The sequence below is a fragment of the Oenanthe melanoleuca genome, chromosome 14 (assembly GCF_029582105.1).
Source record: "Oenanthe melanoleuca isolate GR-GAL-2019-014 chromosome 14, OMel1.0, whole genome shotgun sequence".
Lineage (NCBI taxonomy): Eukaryota > Metazoa > Chordata > Aves > Passeriformes > Muscicapidae > Oenanthe > Oenanthe melanoleuca.
The window spans coordinates 11581844-11605373 of record NC_079348.1 but is presented as its reverse complement, the minus strand read 5'-3'; positions in this window follow the sequence as shown (position 1 = coordinate 11605373).

The window sequence follows — 23530 nt, the reverse complement described above, 5'->3', positions numbered from 1 at the left end:
TATTTTAGCATGCTCTCAAGGCTGTTATGTTTAAAGACTTTTTTTTTTATGATTTTTATCTGCTTAGTTAGGGCTTTCTTTTTTTTTTTTGGGGGGAGGGTCCTCAGTATGGTGTTGACTATGCTGGTAGAACTCTGCATTGGAAATACCTGATAACCTCTACTGCCTCATTCCTCTTTCTTTGAAATTACTTTTGCAGGTTTTATTATATTTGTTTAAAGAATTTTATAGTTTCAGGCTTATTTGACTTGCAAGTGTACTGCAGGTCTTCTCCTTGAGCTTCCCTCAGCAAAGACTGATGGTCAAGCTCATCAGGCTGTGGTTTTGTGCAATCATTTTGTTTTCACATGGAGTGTGTGGGATGGTGAACCTTCACAGACTTGCTTGGTAACAGGAGTAAAATCATATGGATTGGTAATTTAAAAAAATCAGAAAAAAATATTCAAGTTATGCATGCCTTGGAGCTGCTGTGTTATGTGAGCCAGATGAGCAGCATCAGACTATATTTGGATTTCAGGATGGGAAGGCCCCTGTAGCCTTGCAAGGTCCAAGATGCTTTAAGGGAACATGATCTCAAAACCCATGACTGAACACAAAATGCTGGAGTGTTTGCAAGAATGGAACCAACTTAGACAGCAGTTCTGAGGGTCAGTGGTGTGCTTAGTCATCTATCGTGGCATAGATTTTGCCATCACCTTTCCATCCATATTTTTAAGTCTCTGTCAAAATGCAGGAACTTTTCCCTGTATTTTTCTGTATATGATAGTAAGGAGAAGTGGACAAAAGCAGAAATGTCATACAATTATTTAGAGGCTTCCCAAAACTCCCTTTATATTGCAAAGTACTTCAACAAAAAATTAATCTTTCTGCTGTGATTAGTTCTGTCATTAAGTAAATGAAACTGTTTTGGCTTTAGATTTTAAAACTAAAACAGGAATAATATTTCTCTTTTCCCACATAGAAATGAAATCAATATGAATGTTTCTAAGCAAGCTGCCTTGACTTATTGTTGCCCTTACCCCTTCAGCCTTTCCTGCAGGTACTTTTAGTTAGCTGAAAGGCAAGAAATAACTGGAGAGAACAGAATAAAGTCACACAGCCTTTCTCTCCTGTCTATCCCTATATCCTGTGTTCTTGTGATAATATTTTTACATTCACTTACCTGAAGATTGGCCTCTGCTGCATTAGCCATTCAGTGAAAATTGAAATATTCGATCTGGCTATTGTTACTTCATGAAAACTTTGGGTTTGGTTAGTTTATTTTTCAGACCATTGAAAGGAATCAGTGAAGAACACACTTTTATTCAGGTGAACAGCACGCTAATTTTGTTTTACGCTTTAGGGAACTTCAGATTACAACTTTGTAACTGTACCAGAATTGAGCTAAGAAGGGCAGGCAATAAAATATCTTAATTGCCCCACATTTTCAGGCAGTAGGCTTGATCATGTGTTTGTGCATTACCTGCTCTTTAACAGCTACTTGCTGGAGGAGAGACATATTTGTTTTATAAGCCACCTGTACAAATGCAAGGCTATTAAATTGCCTTCTGTGGAGAGTATGTCATGTTTAGATTCCAAAAACAGGGAGTGTGGCTAGAAATGGATTCTTCATCCATAACTGTGTTTTTTGAAGCTCCCCCAGCACACCCTGGTGCTGAGGGCAGCAGCTCCTCGTCCCTTTTGTCTCCCCCAGCACTGGGCTCGTGGCTGGGAGTGTGGAGGAGGCAGAGCCCTCTCTTGTCCCTGCTCTGCCTTGCATGGTGGCAGGAGAAAATCAGCTTTCCCTGATTATACAGGAAAATTCAGTGCATCAGTAACAGAGACTGCTCCTAAAATTAAAGTAGGTGTGTTTTTGTCTGGCTGGAGTCCTGACTGTGCTGAAAGTCAGCAGTAATACATGGGTGCAGCTACCTGCCTGATCCCTCAACTGCAACAGTCCAGCATTTGGCTTTTCCCTAAAATATCTCAAGATAATGTTTTCAGTATTGATTACATTAATCTCCAGTTAGCTTTCTCCTGTGGTCTAGTAAATCCTGAATCTACCATTCTGTGTCATAAAGTATTGCAGAAAGTCTGGGAAGATGAGGAATTTTTACTTTTAGAGAAACAGTGTATATATTATCCTATTATTTTTTAATATATACCATTATTTGTAATTACATACATAATGAATGCTATAAAGAAGTGTCAGTATGGAGCACATTCTTTTATGGTTATTACAGTTATATTTTCTGCTGAAAATCAGCCATCTATGGTGTGATGCAAATGCTTTTGCAAGGCTCACTACTGATAATCGATGAGAAAAAAAAAAGTAATCACTGAATGCTTTCACTTTTGCCAGATCTGTTGTGGTTTCCAGTCTTTAGAGGCAGCCAGATTGAACCATTGGATAATGACCATGAGCAAAGTGGGAAATATTATCAGTGACATATCTAGGGTGCATTGAGGTTAACATTAGCTTTTTGTGTACAGTCTGATAGCAGGTACAGCATCAGAGCAGCTACAGTGGAGAGTTCAAGGATAGAAAGTGCTGGATTCTGGATCACTGCAAAACAGCTCACACAGAAATTAGGGAGCTAAAGCAAATCAAGGGCATTAAAGTACTTCAACTAAGGAGTAACAAAAGTGCCCATCAGGATTTCAGTGTGCTTCTTGAATAAGATAGGGTGAATTTAATGAGTGACTTCAAGGAGTAATAGGAAAGTTACATTCTGAAAGTGAATGGAGATTAATCTGGAATTACAAGAGTTGTAGGAATTAACAATCAGCTGCATAAAAAAGAATCATCTGCAGCAGATGAAGAGACCATTAGTTCTTTGAAAATGTCTGGTATCTGAGAAGACTGTTAACAGGGAGACCTTATTAGAAATTATTTTTTCTTGTGAACAGCAGAAAATGAAGTCTGGTTTCCTATACTTATTTTTGCATCTTAAATCCCTTTCATGTCTCTATTACAAACACTTTTCACATTTGCCTTGTGTTGCCACCTCCTTTTCTAGTCCCTTCCAGCAGAGCCCTGTCCATCCTCTCCCTCCCTCAGGGACCTGCTTGTGCTCCCAGTGTTTCCCCTCCTGTCCCTTCTGGTCCTGCCATCCCCTGCCTCCCCCCACTGTCCAGTGTTTGGGGCAGTGCTTGGGGCAGTGTTTGGGGCAGTGTTTGGGGCAGTGTTTGGGGGTGTGTTTGGGGCAGTTTTTGGGGCGTGTTTGGGGCACTGTTTGTTTGGGGCAGTGTTTGGGGCAGTGTTTGTTTGGGGCAGTGTTTGGGGCAGTGTTTGGGGTGTGTTTGGGGCAGTGTTTGGGGCTGTGTTTGGGGCAGTGTTTGGGGCAGTGTTTGGGGTGTGTTTGGGGCAGTGTTTGGGGCAGTGTTTGGGGTGTGTTTGGGGTTTGTTTGGGGCAGTGTTTGGGGTGTGTTTGGGGCAGTGTTTGGGGCAGTGTTTGGGGCAGTGTTTGGGGTGTGTTTGGGGCAGTGTTTGGGGCAGTGTTTGTTTGGGGCAGTGCTTGGGGCAGTGTTTGGGGCAGTGTTTGGGGTGTGTTTGGGGCAGTGTTTGGGGCAGTGTTTGTTTGGGGCAGTGTTTGGGGCAGTGTTTGGGGCAGTGTTTGTTTGGGGCAGTGTTTGGGGTGTGTTTGGGGCAGTGTTTGGGGCAGTGTTTGGGGTGTGTTTGGGGCAGTGTTTGGGGCTGTTTGGGGCTGTGTTTGGGGCAGTGTTTGGGGTGTGTTTGGGGCAGTGTTTGGGGCAGTGTTTGTTTGGGGCAGTGTTTGGGGTGTGTTTGGGGCAGTGTTTGGGGCAGTGCTTGGGGCAGTGTTTGGGGCAGTGTTTGGGGTGTGTTTGGGGCAGTGTTTGGGGCAATGTTTGGGGCAGTGTTTGGGGCAGTGTTTGGGGCAGTGTTTGGGGCAGTGTTTGGGGCAGTGTTTGGGGTGTGTTTGGGGCAGTGTTTGGGGTGTGTTTGGGGTGTGTTTGGGGCAGTGTTTGGGGCAGTGTTTGTTTGGGGCAGTGTTTGGGGCAGTGTTTGGGGTGTGTTTGGGGTGTGTTTGGGGCAGTGTTTGGGGTGTGTTTGGGGCAGTGTTTGTTCGGGGCAGTGTTTGGGGTGTGTTTGGGGCAGTGTTTGGGGTGTGTTTGGGGCAGTGTTTGGGGTGTGCTTGGGGCAGTGTTTGGGGCAGTGTTTGGGGCAGTGTTTGGGGTGTGTTTGGGGTGTGTTTGGGGTGTGTTTGGGGCAGTGTTTGGGGTGTGTTTGGGGCAGTGTTTGGGGCAGTGTTTGGGGCAGTGTTTGTTTGGGGCAGTGTTTGGGGCAGTGTTTGGGGCAGTGTTTGGGGCAGTGTTTGGGGCAGTGTTTGGGGTGTGTTTGGGGTGTGTTTGGGGTGTGTTTGGGGCAGTGTTTGGGGCAGTGTTTGGGGCAGTGTTTGGGGCAGTGTTTGTTTGGGGCAGTGTTTGTTTGGGGCAGTGTTTGGGGCAGTGTTTGGGGCAGTGTTTGGGGCAGTGTTTGGGGCAGTGTTTGTTTGGGGCAGTGTTTGTTTGGGGCAGTGTTTGGGGTGTGTTTGGGGCAGTGTGTGTTTGGGGCAGTGTTTGGGGTGTGTTTGGGGCAGTGTTTGGGGCAGTGTTTGGGGCAGTGTTTGTTTGGGGCAGTGTTTGTGGCAGTGTTTGGGGCAGTGTTTGGGGTGTGTTTGGGGTGTGTTTGGGGCAGTGTTTGGGGTGTGTTTGGGGCAGTGTTTGGGGCAGTGTTTGGGGTGTGTTTGGGGTGTGTTTGGGGCAGTGTTTGGGGCTGTGTTTGGGGAAAGCTGCCTGGGTATTGACTGGCAGCCAGCTGCTCCTGGCAGAGATGGACTGTCCTGTCTCTGCTTTGACAGGACATGACAAGGTCTCTGTTCCCTACCCAGATGACAGACCTGGCTGAAGCTGATCAGGCAGGAGTGGGAAGTACAGAGAGTATCTGAGGGAGAGCCACAGCTCAGGGACACACAGGATCAAGTGCTGACCTCTCCCCTTTCCAGGGCTGCACTGCTTCACCTCCTGGGGCTGAGCAGCACCTCAAACCTACAAACAAAACATGGGTAAGCAGGGCCTGCAGCAGCAGCATCCCTCCTGGCAGCCCTGTCAGCAGCTCCCTGGGGCTCAGGCAGCCCAGCAGACACCCAGCACCCCAGCCCTGCAGCACCAATCTCCAGCTAAAACTGCCACAGCCTCACACTGCAAACACATCTGCATCAGCACCAGTGTGGGGCATTCTCTGGGAAGACACAAAGATCTGCCTTCCCTCTTTCTTGGAGCACAGGGTAGCTCAGCTGGTGTGGACTGAGGTGGTTTTTAGCCCTGCTGGAGATGAAACAATGGAACACCACACAGCTGCTCACTGAACCCCCTTTCTCTTCCCTCTGGCTCTGGTGCAATGGGGAGGAGAACCAAAGTAAAACTTGTCTGTCGAGATAAGAACAGTTTAACAGTTCAAGATAAAGTGAAATACAACAATAATAAATAATAATGATGATGATGATAAAGAAAGGAAAAAAACAAAACAGGTGATGCACAATGCAATTTCTCACCAGCTGGTGACCAATGCCAGACCCCCCTTCCCAAACCTGCCAGGCTCCCCCAGTTTATATACTGGGTTTGATGGTACACTGGGCTCTGTGCTATGGAATGACCCTCTGGACAGTTTGGGTCACTTGTCCCAGCTGTGCTTCCTCCTAGTTTTAGGGTTTTTTTGGGCAAACCTCACAGGCAGAGCATGAGAAAAAGGAAACAAAGTCCCTGACTTAGGATAGACACAGCTTAGTCAAACCCCAAAACATTGCTGTGTTATCAACCCTATTCCCAAACACAGCACTGCAACAGCTACTGAGAAGAAATTAACTCTGCCTGAGCTGGAGCCAGGACACCTGATGGAAGGATTGTGGCCATATATGTGTGTGTTTGCCACAGCTGAGCATTTTTCCCCTCTGATTATTATGCAGAGTGAATTTGGGGTCCATGACAGCACTTGGGACCTGCCATGGCCACTCACAGATGAGTGAGCAGATCCACAGGTGCCAGCAGCAAAGATGCTCCATGGATAAGCTGAATCTGAGGAACAGAAGAATCCTGAATTTCCAAAGGCTTTGTCAAAAGAGGTGTTTTTAAGAATGGCAAGTTCATTCTGTGAACTAACAACTAGTGAAAAGAGAGAAACAAAGGATGGGCATAAATACTAAATTTTCATGCTGCAAGGAGGTTATTAAAGAGGTCTCACAGGGCTCTGTGCTCAACTTTGTGCTGTGTATTTAGAGTTTCTCTGAGAAAATTTTCTTGGTGTAAATTTATGCAGGACAATTTAATCTATAGCAGACATGGAAAAGTTACAGGAGGATTACTTTATATTGAGTTATTGGGCAATTAAATCAAAGCATTGTTTATAGAGAGGAAAGTAATTCTAACTTTTCTTATGTCATTATGGGCTCTAAATTAAGTATTCCCACTCACAAAAAACACCTTAAAGTCATTGTAAATTGTTCTCTTAAGACGTCAGGTTGGTGCTAATTTGCTGCCAAACACTAAGTAGGACATTAGGAAATCAGAAGAGAATACAATAGAAAATACCCAGATGAGAAAGGATTAAGAAAGTAAGGACAGCTATACAGGTCTAAGAAGGGGGAAAAAAATTAATTCTATACTGGGGTGCATTAATGCTCTGATACAGGGATTTTCTACACTTCCTGTAATCAGACAGGTATCTCAAAATGTTCCCATAAATAAAAAAGAAGTTCAAATGCAAGACAAGAAACAGAGAAACCCTGTCTCAATTCAGCCATCAACTGACTTCTTATTCTGTGAACAGCTACAGACTTTTGAGTTTCTGAAGTGAACTTAGCCCTCTGACAGCCAACATTTGCAGTCTCCAGACTGCAAACAGACCTGTTATCCTCTGAGAGCTAGATTTACACAAATTCTTGTTTTCCTAATGTGAGCATCCTTTGGCATTTCTCACGGGTTTAAATTGGCATTGCTTTTCTATCTCTCTTACTGAGTATTGCAAAAATTTAAAATTTGATATCACAGGCATGTGAATACTGTGCTGTGTTCCTCCTAGGTGCCAAAATGCCCATAGTTCTTGTAAATGTGGGGGGAAAATTTTGGGTTTTATGAGGATTATTACATTAATATTTACAAAATAAGTGAGTTTAGAAAGTTCTGTTTTGCCAGTGTTAGGAGTTAAATAAGGAAAAAAGATCCAGATTTTTCAAGTATAGAGTCTTTGACCCACTTACTTCCATGCAAGCAATCACCTCTAGAAATACTTCTAACCTTCCTTTAAAGTTGCAGGAAAAAAGGGTAAGTGTTTTAAAGCATTTGATGTATAAAGTAAAACATTCATTGTAGCAAGGTCCCTTATTCCCTTGCCCTTTTAACAGCAGATTTTGTCTTAAAAAAACCCACACTTTTACTCATTTTTTTTCAGTTGCATCAGTGATGGCATTTTCTGGATTTCAGGGATTCCTCCTGTGCTGTTGGGACCTCTCTGGATTTTTCCAGCACAAGCAGGGTGCTGGTGCTGTCAGCTTTACCTGCCTGCATGTGAACCCCTCACTCCTCACCTCATATTAATGTCCTGGCAAACACAGCTAACTGCAAAATGTCACCATTACCAGCCTGTGTTTCTTGCAGGCTGGTTTTATGCTCTGTCTTCATTTGGAGAATGCTTTGCTGGCAGATACATATTTCTCTCTATAAAGCATTTCCAGCAATCTGAAAAATAACAGTTTGATCCATGGTGCTGTGTCTAGCTGACAGTGCAAAGAGGAGATTCTGCCACGTGTTCATGCACTATGCATGAAATGCAATTACTCAGCCCTGAATGTGATCAGGGCATTAGGCTCCTCGTGTGAAATATTCCCTTGTATCCTCAGTGATCCCCAGGGTCTTGTTTGATAACTTAGAAAGCAAAAGGAAGGGAGAAGAGCATCTTTGAAATAAGTTTGTCACAAAGGGTTAAACAAAAAGCTGATTTGCCAAGCTGCAAAAGGGTGAGGGGACTTACAGTAATACTTAAAGGCAGCGAAGAAAATTTAGGGAAATGTGAAATCATGTAAAACCAGAACAACCCTAGAGGAATAATAATATTCAGAAAGTCACAGTGAGCACAAAACACTGGTTTGGTTTTTTTTTATCCCCTTTCAAAGCTGAGAAAACTGGCTGGGAACTGGCTACCCCAAAGGCTCATTTCTACTGCATAATCATCCAGATAAGAGTTTGAAAAAATCCCACCCATAACCCCCACAGTATTGGACAGCCCCACCAACAGAAGCTAGAGGGTGAGGGTGTCCTCACTCCTGGTTTGTAGGGTCAGATTTCAGACTGATGGAACCAGCACAGAGCAGAGCCAGAGCCCTGCTCTTCTTGCAGGATGTGCTGTTTCATCCTGCCCTGCTGACATCCTGATTCCTCACTCCCACCCAGCCAGCAGCTGCCTCTGCCTATGGAATGGTCACTCTGGCACAAGCATCAGAACCTCTCTACCACCATATCTTCTGGAATTTAAAAGGCAGATAAATCTAAAAGCAAACTCTTAGGCCAGCATCATAGCACAGTTTACTCCTCTAATAAATACTGAGTTCATCTAAACCTATTATTTTCAGCAATTCTGAAATAGAATCAGAGAGGAGTCTTTTTCTGTGCCAGGTAGATTAAAATGTCAGCCAAATGAAATGCTTAGTAATAGCAGCAGAAAATGCACATGGGTGAAGCAAATCATGGCAAACCCAACCAAATTATGCTCTGTAAACTAATTTTTGGATCCTAGATGCTGGACAAAAATTTAATTTTAGCAGTGTCATAAACAAATTTCGGGTTTAAGAAGAAATATGTCAGTAGAGTTATTGTCAGTTTCAATGTGTTAACCAATAGGTTCTTCAGATCCAGGTCAATAAATGAACTGTAATAAAACTGTGGTGAAGATGCCAATTGGGGCATTAAGGATAGTGGCTGCAAATCCTTGAAAACAGTGTCTGCCCAACTGAGATATTACCAGTACCTCAACATCAGCAGTAGGACAGACTGCAAAGTTATCCATCATATTCTGATAACAAAAAAATTATCAGATTAATACACATTTTAACTAACATATTGGATTTATATTGTTTGGGCTGACTCCTGTGAATATTCAGGCAAGTAAATTTAATGGCAGTAATGCTGCTGAAACAGTAAATTTTTAGTGACTATTAGAGAATGTTCATCAGAAAGTTAATGGGGAACTTGGAAGCCTGAGTGCTCACAGTGGAAACTGGCTGCCAAGAACCCTCCTCACCCAGAGGAGAACCAGAAACAATAGGATAGCAGATAATCATAATGTACACTGTTGGTGCTCAATTAATAGACTAAAAATTGGAGAGAATTTGGCAGATAAAGCAGGGGTGAATAAATTACAGAACTGTAACCTGCCAACAGACAAAGATGCAGAATTTGTTAGTTTCCCACTCCAAAGCATTCACAGAGCACATTCAATAGCACCATCCTGCACAGGGACAGCTCTTATCCCTGAGAGGTTCCCAAGCACAGCCAGCCCAGCCCCAAAGCTGAGCTTCAGCTTCAGCCAGCTGAGTTCCAAATTCCCAGAGTGGACCCAGAATCTCCCATCTGTAAATGAGGTTTTGTAGGTCACAGTGCTCTTGATCAGGTTCTCAGAGGACAGCTGTCAGCCAGCACCACAAGTGGCTCCCAGTTATTCATGCTGGCAGCCTCAGCAGAAGGAGTGATGAATATGCAGACACAAGGCCTCCTCTAATTGTCCTTCCTGGGGTACCTTGGAAATGAGGTGGCAGAGCAAGAGTTCTCACTGCTGCTCTCCTTTTGATTTATGTTGGAATGGAAACCATCATCTCTGCATTTTAATCCATAAAGCTCTGCCTGTCCTGGCTGTGGTGAGGTGTGAGTGCACAGCTCCTGCACAGAGCCAGCACATCTGGCAAGCTCCATCTGCAACAAGACACAGTGCTAGCCAGGATTCTGCAGTTTGGTTCAGTGTTCTGTTCCATTCTGTTGCATTGTTTTGGAATCCCTTCATGTATTTAAGATCTATGAAGACAGGTGTATAAATAATTTTGAAGGTGTGGGCTTTAGTGTGTGGGAGTCTGTGTGTCAGGATAGATGATGGCCAGGGACAAAACTCATCCACTCTGTATAAGCTAAAAGTTACATTTATTGTAAGAGTGAAGGTACAGAGAGTCCTGCTGAGTGTTGCTAGCTGGAGCACAGAGTAGGACAAGGAGTGAGAGGGGGTTAGAGAAAGAGCAATGGGATAAAAGGGTGATGGGGGTAAGGGAGAGAGAGAGCAAGAGAAGGAGAAGAGGGAGTAAAGAGAGAGAGACAGAGGTAAGAGAGTGATTTCCTGTTTACAATACAATAAATCTTCTTCCATGATGAATATTCTAATTTCCACTAACCAATGTAATACAAGATAAAAATTCTGTAGCATTTACATACAGCCTATAGGAATCCTTACATTACCATAGTGTGTTACACTTTAAACTCTAAAAACTACTCTTTGGACCCTAGCAAGTTTTCTTTGACCTTTAGGCTTGCTCTCTAGCAGAAGGCATTGTTCTATCAAGAGGGGATTACCCCTAGCTGGCTATCCCATTGTTTCATGGCAATTCAATAACTAAAGTTTGGTATCTCAAACGTGGCTTTCATTTCAATCTCGTTCATGGTTTCCTTATTCCCAGAATCTGAGCATTCATATTTGCAAAATTTTCCTGTTTCATCTTCCCCAACGTTAGTGTTCTTGTGTCTCCAATTCCCAGCTGCAGCCCTACCTCACACTTGTGCCACCAGGCACCTCTCTCCAAGGGGGTGCATGGATACCCAGGGATTTCTGTGGGGATGTGTGGTGGCAGATCCGTGGAAGAAGCTCAGAAATAGAGAAAGTGACTCACGTCTTGTCAGAATGACACATCAGATTTTTGTATGTGTGGGTATTTATTTATGCAAAGAAATTCAAGGAAACCACTCATCTGTTCTGAGAGTCTAAGCTGAGTGTTAGGCACCTACGGTCATTCCAACAGAAGTTTAAATAGACAAGTGAACATTTCTGGGCATTTCCAATTGTGCACAAAGCCCAGAGCAGCTCTCAATAAGCCTTTGTGGGCAGGAGCTTGACTTCCCATCCCCTGCAGAGGACAGTGACCAGCACAGTGTTGGTGCTGACTGAAAAGCAGTGCCCTGGGCAAGTGGAGCCTGCAAACAAAGAGCTGCTTTATTACTGTAGAGTGTCAAAATTACTGTGCAGTCTGGGATGATAACCAAAACTGCTATAATGGGTTTTCACTCTGTTTCCAGGGGTCAGTAATCATACCCTCTCTTTTTTAAATGCAATTTGTAAATGGCTCCATCCACTACTGCTGACATGCCACTTGTCCCTGCAGCAGTAATGCTGCCATGCTGATAGTTCAAATTTTCTGGAAGTGGCCTTAACTCTTAGTGATTGACAGGATTTGCTGAGTTCCAGGAATGCCTGGTCAGCCTGGAAAGATGTAGAAGGAAAGAAAGAGAAGCTATAGAAAACTTCTGAGAAAAGGTAAAACAAAACAAAACAAAAACTAACCCAAACAAAAACAAAGTTGGAATTAAGGAAAGTATGCTCTGCTGCTAAAATCTCATTTTATGACTGAAATCCAGATGCAGGGATGTTTGTAACCCTCATTCAGCGTTACCAGATAGATGAAACCCAAGGAATCTGTCAAGCAATATGAGGTGCTCAACTGTAATATATTGAGATATATCTTACATTGTGCTTCTCAAAGTAAAAATGCTTTCTGGAAACAAAAATACCTAAAAAGTAATTGAAATCTTGGTATTTATATTCTGAGACTCACTAGATTAGCAGCATTTCATACCCACTGGACATGGAGTCTTTAAAATGCTAATGATCACAGGAGATATAAGGGAAGACAGGAACAGACCTAAATGATTTAGACTCCAAACCTGGTTTAATTCATGTCATTAGGAAAACTCATGCACACTTCAATGCACACTCAACCAAACTGAGCTTCCCACGTGGTGTTAGATTTGTATTCACAAGATGTAAGGTTCTCTTTCAACTGTCAGAAATTGTGAGTATCTACAATATAGAGACTCAGCATATGTGATGTTTCTGTCTTCATATGGGTCAATGTAATCTTCATTTATTAAAATTAGTAGGTTTAACTAGCAGGTTTAGTTCAAATGACACTTATGAATCTGATATATTTAATAGATGCATATGCATTTGTATAAGCAGGTTTATGACTCTCTAAAACCAAGAGCAGAGTTCAAGAAAATGAGGAGAGAGAAATGTTGCACTTTTTGAGCAGGGAGGTTTGTACACATGGGGTGTGGCACATACCAGAGATCATCTCTGAAAAATTTGAGTTGTGGGTGAGGCTGTTTGAGCTCCTTGTGCATCACAGGATTTATTACCTTTATCACCTTTATCAATCCCCACAAGGCTGTGTCCTGTGGGTTAAAGAATGGCTGGCAGGGCAGCTTGGAGTTAATTGTCACTGTGGGTTTGTCTCAGAAACACAGTCCTACCTCCCCCCTTCTCTGCTATGTTTAATTGTTTGTTACTCAGAGGAACACTTCTATCTAACTTGGGCACTAAACATTTTAATATGCTGAAGGTTAACCACTGAAAAAGTGAAGTTTCTTTTTTAATGAAAAAGGAAACCCATATCTGCTCCTCAGGAGGGCTTCTCTCCAACAGCTAACATGTATTAGCAATTATCCTTCAGAGGAAAAGCTGTCTAATTACTCTATTACCTCAAGTGCAGAGCACTCACCTGGGAAGCCACCAGATCAAGGTTCAGGTCCCATCACTGACTTTAATATTAATTTATGACTTGGCATGTGTGTCTGATAACCAAATAATGATCTGTTTTAGGGAGCTAAAATGGATGTAGATTGGATTTTGGAGACTCCTCCATCTGAAATAGCATTTCACAGTTTTCCAAACTGTTGTCTTAGGGTATGAGGCAGCAAAACATGTTATTCAAGCACTCAAATAAAGGTAAGTACAACATAATTTAAGAAAACATAAGCAAGAAAAAACTTGGAGTTTCTTCAGCTATTTGCATAAAATTTAGACAAGTGGTCTGGAAATTTAAGGTAATTTTTTTCCTAACCAATCTCTATCTTATTAAAACCAGTCCTGTTTTCCTGCTCCATTTACAATGAACATTATTATGTGGAAGTGTTATGCTGGCATTTGTTATTAGTTTACTTGGGAGTTCTGATTTACCTGAAGAAATAGAGCTTGCAGATTTTTCAAAGCTAATTTAGCTTGTGCATGGACAACCTTATTATTTAATTTATTTCTTTTCCCCAAAAAAAGATTCATTAGCCCTTAGAGTCTTTCTTCCATGTGGTTCCAGAGCTCCTGTGGATGTGTCAGGCAAGCTCCTTTCTCCAGAGAGAAATGGGTCTGTCTTCCCCCAGTGCAGAGTTTTCACTTTTGCTGCTCCCATTGTGCTCATCTGTGAATTTCACAGTCCTGCAACCAAGCTGCCATTCGGGTTTCTGGGGTGTGATGTGTGCTTGGAGCAAACAGGGGCAACAATCCATGTGCTCAGAAATATTCCTAGAAACATGTAGTTTCTGTATTTAGCCATGAGAAATATTTGAGGGGTGTGCAAGGTGAAGATTTTAGATTGTAACTCCTTTGGTGGCAGGACTTAGGTGCAATTCTGGGTGCTAGTGTTGTTTGTAAAGGGCAAGGTTTCTAAAGACACTAATACAATACAAATATAAAATCAATAATCAATACAGAATAAGCCCAGCTCTAATGGGGATCTCCTTTTTTTCCTATACAGAGTTAGATTTCCCCTGGATATCTTCCACAACCTATTATGAAATAAGTAGAGGTGAAAAAATGGGCTGCACTGGTGATATCTAAAGCTTGATATTTTTAAGCAGCTCAGGCAGTTAGGTACCCTCATCTTTAAATGAAAGGCATATGTTCAACAAAATGTTTGACAACTGACATTTGAAAGGCAAAATTCTTGTTTATGATATTTAAACTGCAGGCAATATCCAAAGCATTTCCTCTCTTTTAATAGTTACAATGTTTAATTATTAAAAAAGGAATTTCACTAAGTTTATTAAAACATTAGAAGGTCAGGTATTAAAAGAGAATTACATCTTGCAGAACCCTAAGAAGTTATTTAGTTATTTATACAGTCATTAATTTTACTGAACAGAGCTGCTCCACAAAGAATAATTTGATAGTCCAAGCAAATTCTTCCTGTTGTTCCTGACTATTTTAGGCAAAGCAGTGCTGAAGTGAAGGCTGGAAATGGCACCTGGGATGGCTTGAGGAGCACACTGGGATGCAGGGGCTGCACAGGCAGGGGAGGAGCAAACACAGCAGCTCTGGCAGGAGCCCAGCTAAAGCCAAGTGTCCTTCTGAGCAATGATCTGCTGCTGACAGAGACCTGAATATGCACGGAATTAGGAGACATTAGCAGCAATTGTGTAGTCAAGCAGTACACAGGAAAACTGAGGCTAAAAAAAAAGTCCTGCAATAGATAGAGGAATGTGCTGAGATGGCACACAGTGAACTGAGTAATCGTGTGGAGAGAAGATTGTGAATCATCATCTTTAGATTTAGGTTACCAAGCAGTTAGAGCTCTCTCTTTGGCTGAAAATATACTTTTTGAAAAATTCAGATGAGGCCAACAGGCTTTGGACTGTGCTTACTAATTTAATAATCTTATGGGAGGAATATTGAAGCACAGCAATTCTAAGTGCTGCAATAATATTTGGTGGGTTTTTTAAAATCTGATTTTGTTCATCTAGATATCACAATATGTGTTTACAGGTAACAGTAGCTTGCAGAAAGGAAATGCAAAGCTTTCATAAACCATGTTAAACCACATGGGAGTGCCAAAACACATGTAAGTGAAAAACAGGTAAACAGACCCCAAACTCAGAAATTCAAATTAAGCATTCAGTAAATCTTTATCTAAATAATATCTATTCAAAGGAGAGCTGCAATATTTGGTGTCTATTATATCCAGCTGTAGTGGCTATTAACCAATTTTTGCCAGAGATTGCATAAAAAATGTGAAAAATACATAAAACTTACAGTAGGAGGCACAGTGAGTCATCGGTTACTTTCAAGAACAATGATGTTATTTCCTCATAGTTATGATAAAATTAATGTTATATTAATCTTTTCTATAAAGAAATGTTATTTCAAATTAATATGGTTCACCCAGAAGCAATTTCTGCAGTGCTGGCACTCCTGTGGAGGACTGACAACCAGCTGTGGCATATCTCATCCTATGCCTCAACCACAGAGGATTATAAAACACAGACAAACAATTTGTAAAAAAAACACACATCTTGACCATCCTGCCCTCTTATCTGCATTCAGTCAACTTTAAAGGCTCCCACCAGCTGCAAGAGAAAGCTTAAATCAGAAAAAGCACAAAGGTGAGGCAGAGAGATTTTCAGATACCTTCAGCCTCCTCCACAAAGAAAACACTCCTCTTTCTTCAGTCAGAATGAATTACGAATTATATTCCAGGAGAAAAGCTAATTATTCTCTTCCTTCAGATTTATCTTGTTCCCCTCAAAGTTTAGCAGTGGTTTCTGTGAGGAGCTGAAGGGTGTTTTATTCTCATCTTCTGTCTTGCTCCAGCTCAGTCAGGTGCTCACAGCACACGGCTTGCCTCCCCAGCTAATCCCACCCTGGGTCAGCTCCTCTACTCTGTCTAAGCTGCTGATCTGTAAAGTCACTCCTCTCTTGTGCTTTGAAGGATCTTCTGGGTCACCTTCTTTTATTTCACAATGTGTTTGACAAGACAAGTTTGTTTAAGGGGCCTTTTCCACTGCTAACCACATGGCTAAGGTTAAATCCAGCTACTCAGGGCTGTGCTTTATGCCTTGGGAAGGAGCTGTGCTTGTGTTATCTCCAAGATTTTTTTATCTTTTGTACTAGGAATGGCAGAAAATACTGAAGGCTTTTGATAACTCTTTGATCTTTTATGATCCATACATAAGGACTTTGACTGTGTTCTTCCAGTACCACCAGTGTTACACTTCCACAGAGGGGTGGCAGGGCTTTTCCTGACCATGTGAACCACTGCAGCATAAATGCAGTTAACCCCCTTGTAAACTGTTCCCTAAATTCTGCAGTTTGCACAGTTTTTATTTTCAGAATGATAGAACCATTCAGGGTCAAGCTGATTCTCATGATCTTTGTTTTTCACCTATAGGACTCATTTGGTGGTTCTGGCTGGACTGTTGATTCACTTCTGTGCTTTGCTTGTTGATGACAAATCTCCTTTTGCAAACACACATGACACAAGTGTGGTGCAATAAATGTCTCCATTATTGGCAGTCCTCTGAAAAAGAGACATTTTAGGCCCAGATAATAAACAGCACTGTAAATTTATGGAAGTTTCTAGTGCCAATTGAGCTTCTTTAGCTTCATGGTGAGTGGCTTAGGTGCAAATTGGAGATGTAGACTTACCAAACATTCCCCTGGATGGCAACCTAAAATATTTAACCACTGCTATGTTCATTATCTTTACACACTTAGGTGGGTATGCTGGAAACTCATACCCAGTCACAGTTCTGTTTCTGTGTTGGTAATTATTGGCTGATTACATATCCACTCTCCTAAATGCTCCCCTGTGTTAATTCTGTCCCCCTAATTACTAATTAATTGAACTTTAAATGCCTCATAGGTTGGTTTAGGTTTGGCAAGGTTCCCAAAAGATTGCACATAAAGTTCATTTTTAACTAAAAAAAAATTTAAAAATCAGTTGCTGACAAGCTCAGTTAAGGAGAGGTTCTCAGCAGAATACAGGATCTTCCTGTGACTGGCAGGACCCAGAAGTGTCATGAATAGATTTTTGTTTCCCATGCTTCAGATTTCCATTTCTCACACAGAGACCACCCTGCAGCAAAAGGGAATATTATTAAATTTAAATGCTTTCCTTCTTGTCTAAGGTGCTGCCCTGGTGGCAGCAGGAGATGATTTTGTCTCTTTATCCCTGTAAGTACTGTGTCCACCCTGAGCAGATCCAGGGGATCACTCTGAGCTGGGGAGATCCTTTCCCCTCCACTCCAGTTTGCCTTTTTGTGCTGGGGGTGCTGGTGCTCACCTAATACCTCAAGAGACAAACCCAGGACCATAACATGATAAACATGGGATGGATTTGGAGGGGATACCCAGAATTAATGCACCGATGGGGGCACTGAGCAGCCTGCCAGGCACAACATTCATTCTCTAATCTGATTTTTGCTGCTCCCATGTCTTAGCAGGCCCCATGAGCTTGTGCTGCTGGATCAGCAGAGGCCACACATTCAAACCTTCTCAAATCATTTTAAACAGCCTTGCTGGAGCTTCATGTTGACAGCAAGCCAGGTGGAATTTTCCATTTTCCTTCTATCCTTCCAAATAGGAACAGTCCTACTTTCTTTTGACTGGGGTTTTATATAACTAACAAAAATGACAGATAGCCTTGAATTTGGAAGATTGCACTGGGCTGCTCTGAGCTGAAGTGTTCTGCTGTCACTGACGTATGTGTTTCAGTGAGCACTGAAGTGTGAATGGCCATCTGTCCGGGAAGATCCTGATTACCAAAATGAAACCCCACAAAAGCTTGGTGCTTAGCAGCAGCACTAAAACACAGAGGGGGACAGAGCCTTTCTCACACTGCTGGTGTTTATAGTAGGCTGGTGATTATAACTCAGCATTTGCCTGGACTCCCTGCCCCATATTTTTCTAAATATGTTCGCTCTCAATTTCTTTTTTTGCAAACATCGAGCCTTCTTTATTTGCATATTTTGTACAAGCAAGCAAAGAGAAGCTCTAGGTATTTTCCCTGTCAGAAGTAGCTGTTTTCTGAGGGGATGTTCATTTTCTCATGAAGAGTTATTCTCTTTACAAGGCTTTTAGCTAGAACGTGCTCTGATTACATTTGGATGAAGATTTCAACCCACATTCCCACTTGGCTGCTCTCAGCAGGGCTGGAGGCTGTTCCTGGGTGCAGATTCACCTCTAGAAACCTGAAAAACTTCCTAAGGAAAGGTTTTTGGAAAAAAAAGCAGCTATAGAAATCTTGATCTTTAGAAGGCTGCTGTATCTGATTCAGCTCAGTTTTTGGCTATGGGTGACAAAGGTTCCAACAGAAACCACAGGAATTGGGTCAGAGTTCCACACTAATTTCAGTGTTTCAAATCAAAAACACCTTATAGATGATTGTTTTTTTATTTAATTACTGATGTGAAAACTGATAGTTTATGAAACAATTTTTTTTAGGACAGTCTCCCATGACATTTAATGTTGTAAATTCATGACCATGTTGTGGTTGGTTTTTGTGGTGCTGAGCAAGTCACCTGTCACTCCCTGCTCAAACACGAGCTGCTTGTCTTTTTTAGAGCCCTTGCATTACTGATTTGAATCAAAGCAATTTTTCTCCATTTCTGCATTTGCATTTCTCATTGTTTCTTGTAATTACTTTTACATTATGAATATAGTTGTGAAGATGCATAAAGGATCTGTTTTCAAGCAAAGCTGTTGATTTCCAAAGACTTCACGCACAGTTTTTCTGTTTTAAATTTAAGTCACGAAATAGAAACATATAAAGCAGCAGATAGAGATACATCATGTTTGTAGGTAATTCTCTACATTTTTGCTTTTGTTAGAGCATGCTTCCTCATAGCAGGGCTCTCTCTAAGTTACCCAGTCTCTGTGGAAATCTGAAGAGATAATTAGACAGCAGAATATACTAGGCAATCTACTTTATTTTTTTACTTTACAGTTTAAAAAGCACCTAAGACAGAAAAATATGTAGGAAGCCAATTAAAATAAGAGCCTTTCCCCCCTTTCTCTTTGTTTGATAGATGGTTCAGAGAACACAGCAGCTTTGTACTCTTATTTATTTATTTATTTTGAGTGTAATCTGAGGAAATGAACCGTGAAACACAATTAATGAAATAGCTGTGCTGAATCACATAAACTGGTGTCTGCACAGCTGCCACTCATGTCACAAATGCATCTCTCCCCTAATGTCCACCCAGAGAGCCATTAGCCAGCAGCTTCTGTGGAGGGCCTCCTGTGCTCCCATTTCAGGCTGGAATGGAGCAGGGAGCTGCCTGAGCAGCCCTGGGAGGCTTTTCCAGCAAATGTAAGGTACAGGAGGAATGGCTTCTGCAGGAGAGGATGCTTTCCCCAGCAAATATAATGTACAGGAGGAATGGTGTTACAGGAGAGGATGCTTTTCCCAGCAAATAGAATGTACAGGAGGAATGGTGTTACAGGAGAGGATGCTTTTCCCAGCAAATAGAATATACTGGAAGAATGGATGTTACAGGAGAGGATGCTTTTCCCAAGAAATGTAAGGTACAGGAGGAATGGATGTTACAGGAGAGGATGCTTTTCCCAAGAAATGTAAGGTACAGGAGGAATGGTTGTTATAGGAGAGGATGCTTTTTCCAGGAAATGGAATGTACAGGAGGAATGGCTGTTGCAGGAGAGGATGCTTTTTCCAGGAAATGGAATGTACAGGAGGAATAGTGTTTCAGGAGAGGATGTTTTTCCCAGGAAATGGAATGTAGAGGAGGAATGGTGTTACAGGAGCAGTGTGCTGGGGCAGGGAGGGAGCATGGCTGGGTGCAGCAGCTGGAACAGAGCAGAGCCTGGCTAGAAAATATCCAGAGCAGTGTCAGTGGCTCAGCCTGAGGTGTAAAATGACTGCCTGCAGTTTCTTGATACCTAACAACACTCCCAACACTAAAGCTTTCTGCTTGTGTGTCTATCCTCAGGCCACTTTTACTTCATTTAATGGGTGTGTATTCCACGTGACAGAGTTGGGGAGGGAGAGCCAGATGTGCTGCCAGGGCTGGTGTGACGAGGCTGACCCAGGCCATCCTTGCTGAAATGGCACAAAGCCAAAAGCCTCCAGAGCCACAGGATCCAAAATCTTTGAGCTTGCTGAGGAGTTAAGGGGTGGGAGAGGTTGAAGGACACCTCTTGTCTCAGCGTTTGCCAGGCTGAGCACTCAGAGCTGTGTTACTCTGGCACTGCTGATAGCAGCTTCAGCAAGCTGAATCCAGCCTTGCTCAGGAGGATATTAATAAATTATCTGGTAATGAAAAATGTGAGGGGAACCACACTCTTACATCAAGGCCTGATGATTACTTTGATAGATGCAGTGGCAAGATTTTCCTGACAAGGCAGAAATGAAAAACATGACACGTGGACCTTTAAGGGTGACCTCAGAGGAAAACGCGTGTTGCTGAATGATACAAAAATAGAAGAGGAAAACAGAGGCTGAGAGGGGCTCAGTGTCAGCAGCCAGACAGATGGGCTACATGATCACTGAGGGTAGTGCTGAGACACAGGAGCCCTGCCCTGGCCAGGGCCAGACACCTGGCAGCTCTGGGGAAGCATCAGGTGCTGAGAATTATAAGAGTAAAGAGAAGGGGGAAAGTTGAGGGGAAAGAAATAGGCATTAAAAAACAGTTAGCTAATTGGGAAATAAAGCTGGAGAGTGTCATGAATAAAACTGCCCACTTCTTCTGCAGGTGTTTTAGAAGCTCTCCTAAAAATAACTAATACAATTGAAGATTGACCCTGCACCAGCTTAAGATTTGCTGAGGTGGGTGAGGGATTAGATCACTTTTAGAAGCACAGATTGCTAAAAATAAGGATTATAAGAGCACAGGTGTTAGCTAAAAAAACTGCAGAAAAGTTGGATGGGATTGGGGTGTGGCACTTGACAGATCTGAGTGTTTTATCTCGTGTTTAATTCTGCTGCAGTTCCTGTGAAAATGTTCCTGAACCACTCTTATTTTTTCTTCCTTATACTCCAGATGTTACTGATGTTCAGAATGTTGCATGTAAACTGGAAAGAACATTTTTCAAAAACATGTAATAGAACTTACCATGATGACAAACTGATGAAAATTAGTGACCAAATGGGACAAACTTTGTTGTACTAATTTTACTAAATGTTTTGCACTTAAGACTCATTTCCATGTGTATCTGTTTACAATCATCTGTATAATCTAAAAAGAGAGCATTTAGATGTCCACCTGTCTTAACCCCTGGGTATTTAGTAATTCTACTTGAAATTTTCATTAAAAAACCCAAAAAATGTAGTTTGTAAACTCTGATTTTGAAGAAATGCTCACCTTCCCAGAGAAGTGACCCCTCAAGACCACAAACAGACAAATCAATTGAAGATGTGCAGTGAAAGGTGAAGGTGCTGCTGTGATCTTTAAGTGCCTGTGTGGATTAGAGGACATTTATAAGGTGTTTTTGAAAGGTAAGGGCTTGGTGAGCACGTGTGTGTGGGGAGGTGTTTGGGGTTTCTTTTCATTTTGTACTGCTGTAACTACAGGGCAATCGCTTGCCAGATGTCAGGGAGGTCTAGCATCTGATTTTGAAGTGGAACATAATAGATGATCTACCAGGGAGTTCAGCAAACATCACATATAGCTTTAAACTGTCATTACAGAAAAAAATCCAGGAAGGTGACATTTGGTGACATACTGGGTGACATTTGAAATGACAGCACTTGCTTTAAGATGTAGCATTCCCTCCTGCTGTGAATCAGGGGAGCCTGCACTGTGGCTTTGACTTGTTTTATTGATGACCCTAATTTCTGCCAAATGTAGCCAAAGTGACTGCACAGAGCCCTGTCTGTGGCATCCAGGGAGAGCTGGTGCAGCAGGAGAGAGCCCTGCAGAGTGTTTGCTGTGCACAGCAGGCTCGAGTGACCTGGCTCTGAGGAGGAGCTACAGCCTCTCCTGCACTCCTGGAGTTCTGTGGGGAGAGAATGAGGAGCTGCTAAAAGAGAAAACATCCCACTGGAGAAGTGTGTGCTGTACTCCACAGACTTCCAGGGATTGCAAAGTTTGGTGAGCAATAAAAGGAGCAAGTTTGGTGTTGGGTTTCGCCAGCACCTGCTGCTTTAGGAGCCATCAGTGAATGCTCACCTTCCAGTGGATGTACACGAGCAGAATTCTGAAATTCTGAAAGCTCTCAGAGCCAGGGGAAAGCCTGGCTAATTAGCACAACCTGGGCTCTTGTTGATTTGTTCCTTCCTTTCTGACAGCCAGAGTTTCTTTAGATTGCTGCTCACTTCTATCAGGGACTGGAACCTATTGAAAACCCCTGTAAATGTGAAAATCTTCCTGAGTTTGGGGTCTGTTTTGCTGCTCCCTCATGTATTGTTAGAGCTACAGGGAAAACCAGCTGGTTTCAGACACCCTTTTAGACCCACTTACTGATTTTATATGGAGTTTACTTTCTTGAGGTTTCTGTGCAAGTTTATGGAAAACTCTAATGTAGAACTTGCAGAAAATTGTCAACAACTGGGATGTATTATTCCCATTATATATTGTATCATTACTCAAGCCAGTACAGGAAACAATTTTATGAATCAGAATTAGACTTCTGGGAAGATATTCTGCATCATTTTTTATCAATATTATTTTAGATGCCATTAACTGGCAATAAAATTTGGATGCAAGTAATTTTAATTGTTGAATGTTATATTAGCACATAATGCTCTAATCATAAATATTTTTTTTTTCTGGTGTTAAAATGAAACTGCTGTACTTTAACAATTTTGTTATACTCAAGAAGTATTTGATTTGCAGTCTCTGAGGTAGAGGAAGGGACATGAAGAAGTGGATAGAGGTTGCACTACACCCCTGTGAACAGCAAATTAGGTTTAAATGCTTGAACTTAGTTTTAAAATTCCTAATATTAGAAAACATCCTGTAGGATTTTAACCTGTATAGGTGAAACAAGGGGGATTTTTTTTTTGTTGTTCTTTTCTTCTTGTAACCTGCTCTAGAGTCTATTTAATGACTGAAAAAATCCTAAAGCTGCTGCTCACTAGTATGAGTGGATTAAAGATATATCTGTGCAGCACAACAGCTGTAGGGCTGGGAAGTGGCACAGAAGCCTCATATTGGTTCTCTCCACAGGGAATGAATTTTAACTTCATGGGTTCAGTTCTCCAAGAACTGGTCTCCATGAGGAATACAAGAAACACCTCAACAGATTAGCCAGTAGTCTGTCTAATTTAGTTATTAATTATCTAATCATTTGTGAAAGCTTAGAGAAGAAAAAATAATTCTGGTTTATTAAGCAAGTGAAGAAATGGTAGATATTGTTTATGGAGGAAGAGAGGAAATGCTTATCCTGGTGGTTGGGTTATTTGGATGGAAAAGAGCAAACCTGCATTCTAACACTGCTGTTTGGATCTCCCTCACCTTCCTTCTTTTACCTCCCTGATTCCACATCAGGAAGCTTTTCATGAAGAGAAAACACAAACAAACCTTATGTAAGTACCTTTGAATTGTTAACAAATTTCTTCTTCACAAGCAAACATCTGGTAGCCACAATTAACACTTCTAAAAGCTTTTTTGGTTTTGCTACAAATGAATTTTTGTAATGTCTTTTAGAGTTTTCTCTGGTCTTTCTATCTTCCCCATGGAAACCACAGAGGGCCTTGCTGGTGTTAAGATGAAGAAATTTTTCTTAGGTTTTCTGTAGCTT